The sequence below is a fragment of the Dermacentor albipictus genome, unplaced genomic scaffold (genome assembly GCF_038994185.2).
Source record: "Dermacentor albipictus isolate Rhodes 1998 colony unplaced genomic scaffold, USDA_Dalb.pri_finalv2 scaffold_24, whole genome shotgun sequence".
In the NCBI taxonomy this organism is placed as follows: domain Eukaryota; kingdom Metazoa; phylum Arthropoda; class Arachnida; order Ixodida; family Ixodidae; genus Dermacentor; species Dermacentor albipictus.
This window is the reverse complement of record NW_027225578.1, coordinates 3095257-3099497: the sequence shown is the minus strand read 5'-3', so window position 1 is coordinate 3099497 and position 4241 is coordinate 3095257. Positions and strand designations below refer to the sequence as shown.

At 54.0% G+C, this 4241-nt stretch overlaps 1 long non-coding RNA gene across 1 annotated transcript; it reads left to right on the top strand.

The window, feature by feature from the left end:
• Positions 1 to 576: 576 nt before the first annotated feature.
• LOC139052483 (uncharacterized) lies at positions 577 to 3469 on the top strand. The gene is made up of 2 exons (XR_011509923.1): positions 577 to 788; positions 851 to 3469. It is a non-coding gene; the product is annotated as an uncharacterized lncRNA (long non-coding RNA).
• The last annotated feature ends 772 nt before the right edge of the window (positions 3470 to 4241 follow it).

Below are 4241 nucleotides of genomic sequence, written 5' to 3'. Positions count from 1 at the left end.
ATTGATTTCATACCGACAGTTTGATTTTTAACTCAAACGAAACAATTAAACCCCAAAATATTATAGCTTTATTCTACCTATCTGATAAGCATTAATTTCGCTGAAATGGGTTTCTCCAAATTGTTTTTTACCACTTTTTCTATTTTCTACTTGATTATAACTTCTTTTAAAAGCTTCCCTTTAATTAGTCTGACAGCTGGCTCCCATAGTAGTATAGTTATTCCAGTATCCCCTTTTGTTTTCCCTCCTCTTCTCCCTTCTTCGTCTGTTCCAACAAGAATTCTCTGAAGCTATTTCCTGCCGCCCGATTCGTGGCCGGTCCCACTTAGTGGGTACGAGCCACTAAAAATTACCATCATCATCACCACAAATACCCGCTCTTTTTTCGTCGCTCTTGTCTTTATCTCTTCGATTTTCTTTGGCAGAAATGTTTTCTTTCGCCCCAAGTCTAGGGGCCTGTTTTGTTCATAAATGAATATTTTTGTCATTTCCAAAAGTACATTTTCTACTCCGCTTTCTTCCACTGTCCAAATGAGAGAAATCGACGCCAGCAGGTGTACGTGGCACTGGGCGCGAGGAGGGACGATGACGTTTCCTCCGCGTGCCTCGTGTTCCAATGCCCACTTTAAGGATCGAGTAAGCCAGCCAACAACCATTTATCACATCAGCAGTCACGCCTGCGGGACGCTCTCACGAGTCTCTCCGCAAGGACACGTAGCTTTCGAACGAGAGCCCACGCAGAAACGCATCGCACTCGACGTGCTCTAGCCATTGCTGCTGTTCCCGAGGTAAACGTCTGACGATCCTGCCCACTTCTACCTGACTCTTCATCGCCTCGCAATGCATGCAGAGTGCCAACCAATGCCACGTCAACGGATACACGAGCTTCGGCGGCGACGTGTCCGACTACCGAGGCAAGCAATTCCGCTGACATGTGCCGGCCGCGCAAGCGCCTACCAAGTTCACTGCAGGCGGCGGGGCACCCTCACTCCAGCCGACCTCGGCCACTGCGACATCGCCCTCAGCCGTCCCCAACATAGCGCGGTTGCCGAGATCCGGGCTTCTGACTACCACGGCGCAGTGGGACATCATTCGTACCGGCTTCGCTGGGAGCAAAGAAGGCGCGACGCTGCATCTCGAGAGCTTGTAGGCAAACTTTGTCAAACCCCAGGTGCAGCTGGGCCTGTGACTCCGCTGGCGCTGAAACCGCCAAGTTCGTGCCTCTGGCTCGGACCACGGCAAGGCGTCTTCTGCGACGCCTGATGCCAGGCCCCCTTCAACAAAGCGGCTGGCGTCTGCCTCAGGAGAACGCGGAATGTTTCCGATGCCGGCGCACGCCCAGCGCCTTCTCCGGTTATCCTAGAGGGAACATTGAACAAAACGCACAGGTACCCTCACGACGGTTGGCTCCGGCTGTCACCTTTCACGCAGCCACGCAAGCGGCTTCAAGGCGAGAGGGACGTTGGGGATTCTGGCTGAAGCTTCGCCCTGTTGGCAGCCGTCCCACTGCCCATCGCGTCCGCCTCCTGCCATCAGCTGCACGAAGGTGCCTTTCGCTACAACCAGGCGGATTGGCGATGGTTCTGCTTTCTGGTAAGCCGCATGGTGCTGTAAAAGGCACCGGCTGGAGCGCTATCAAGTTCGCTGCAGGTGGCGGAACAACCTCACGGCCGCCGACCTCCGCCACTACAACATCGCCCTCAGCCGTCTCCAACATAGCGTGTTTGCCGAGAGCCACGCTTCTGACAACCACGGTCACCATCCAGCGTGAGAACGCGGCTGACCAATCCAGCCTGCTGGACTCGTCACCCAGCACCATCCGCGGAGCAGCAGACGCCGCTGGTCCTCGGCCACCTGCTACCCGTGACGCAATGGCCACCTTCGTGTCTTTCATCGGGGAGAAGCAGGCTCGGTGAACCGTCGCGAGGGCTGCTACTCGCGCGTAACACCAGGCGGTGATGCCAGGCTCAGTTCGACAAAGCTGACAGATTGCCACCGGAAACGGCTGGCAGCCGCCTCAGGACCACAAAGAATGTTTCCACCACCGGATCACGCCCAGCGCCTTTTCTAGTTGTCCAGGTGGGGACATCGAACAAGACGCACAGACGCCCTCACGACGTTTTCCAACGGCCGTCGCCCATCGCGCAGTCACGCAGGCGGCTTCAAGGCAAGGAAGGCGTTGCGGATTCCGGCTGAAGCTTCGCCCTGTTGGCAACACTCGCACTGGCCATCGCGTCCTCTTCGTCCAGTCAGGTGCACGATGTTGCCCTTCGGGACAATCAGCGAGACTGGCGATGTCTCTGCTTTTTTCTGGCAAGCCGCCTGGTACTGGAAGAAAGGCGCCCGCTGGAGCGCTATCCATCGCGACGTCAATATCCAGCGCGAGAACGCGGCTGGCCAATCCAGCCTGCAGGACTCCTCATCCAGCGCCATCCGCGGAGCAGCAGACGCCGCTGGTCCTCGGCCACCTGCTACCCGTGACGCAATGGCCACCTTGTTGTCTTTCGTCATGAAGAAGCAGGCTCAGTGGGCCGTCGCGAGGGCTGCTACTCGCGCGTAATACCATGCGGAAAAGCAAGAACAGCACGACCACAACACCTAGGTCGAAAGTGCCGCCGGAATGTAAGCTCGAAGGAATACATGACATATTCCTTCTGGCTTCGGCCTGGCTCACTGCTGCTGCGCTGATTTGTGATGACAAAATTTTCAAGGCTGCCTTACTCCCAGACATGGCATGGCACTCGGCACTCGTGTACAAGACACCGCCACTGCTCACGCCGCCTTCATCTTGGATTTCATGGTCTCCGAGCTAACAGCGACGCCAGCTATACCTGATGTCCTGGCCGATTGCGGATGCCGTTCAGTCAAGCCTGACCAGATCTGCGACTGTGAGAAACCGGTGTTCCTGTGGAAGCGGGCAGCGGCAAGCCTATTCACAGCGCTTGAGAATCGCGCAATTGAGTTCTTGAAAGAACTGCATCCTCACAAACGGCACAGGTGACAGCCAAGAAGCAGAGTCGATGCCGGCATCGCACCACGGTGCACTTGGCTACACAGCTAAGCTGGAGCCAAAGAACACTCCTGTCGGTGTTCACACTAGCACTGCCATCATCCGGCTTGTGTCGGAGTGCCATCACGCGACGTGGCAGAAGCATTTTTTTTCGCTGACGTCTAGAGTGTTTTTAAACTGGAAGCTCATCTTGGACAAAAAGTATTTTCATATATGCGAATGAACAGAGTGTTAAAAAGTGTAATTATCATTAATCCTCATGTAATAGGTGCTTTAGGACTTATACGTAGCAGGGCTTGTGTTTACGCTGAAACTGAAAGTTCCGTTTCATTCCTTGACATAGCAACGCACTTGATAGACCGGTTTGGCGTTTCCAATGAAAATTTCATCACTGTAGATAGTTTGCATTTATTAAAAGCGTCTGCGCCGTGCGTGTGCACAGGCAGGCGTAAGCATGTATGAATGGACTTGTCATTGGACGTGCATACTTGTCGGTCGGGTTGGTACTAACGACTTCCACGATAACGTAGTCTCGCAGCGCACGGCGATGGGGAATATTTTGTTAGGTTACTCCCGGATATGGCCCTACGGGAAGAAACGCGCACGAGAGAGAGAGAAACAGCCGGTAACCTTTCTCGCAATGTGCGCCTTCCACTGGCCGTATGATCATAAAGTGTTCCTCTGCATGGGGACCCGCTAATTGCGCCAGATGTGGTGCGACGGTGATGAGCCGCTGTGATTGGGTGGCTGATGCAAAGTTCCCACCGTTCTGCGAAGCAGCCGAACGCTGCCGTTTCGCATTAGAAACTGATGATCCAGCGGAAAGGATTTTCCAGCTCTTCGTCTTCTACGTAATGATGCTGTAGCAGTACTAGTAGTACTTAACTTTATTGCACCCTTTGAGAAGTAACGTGTCGGGAGAACAAAACGGTCTTCGACCGCCGGTGGGCAGACTCCCCAGTCCAGAAGTCCATCAGCAGTGACCACCCGTGTAGCCCTCTCCACCAGCCGAAGTTGGCCTTGCAAAGCTCCAGTGCATTCGGGCATAAACAGTAGAATCATATTTCATTTCGAACACTATATGGGTGCAGATATTCAACGAATAATACAAAAAAATCAAAAGTTATAGCATGACCGATGTTGCCCAGTTCCTCCACTTGAGTGACCACAGCCAAGTAGGGGACCGGCTGACATGACAGAGCGCGCCGGGCACATTGTGTCAGGGAGCAGG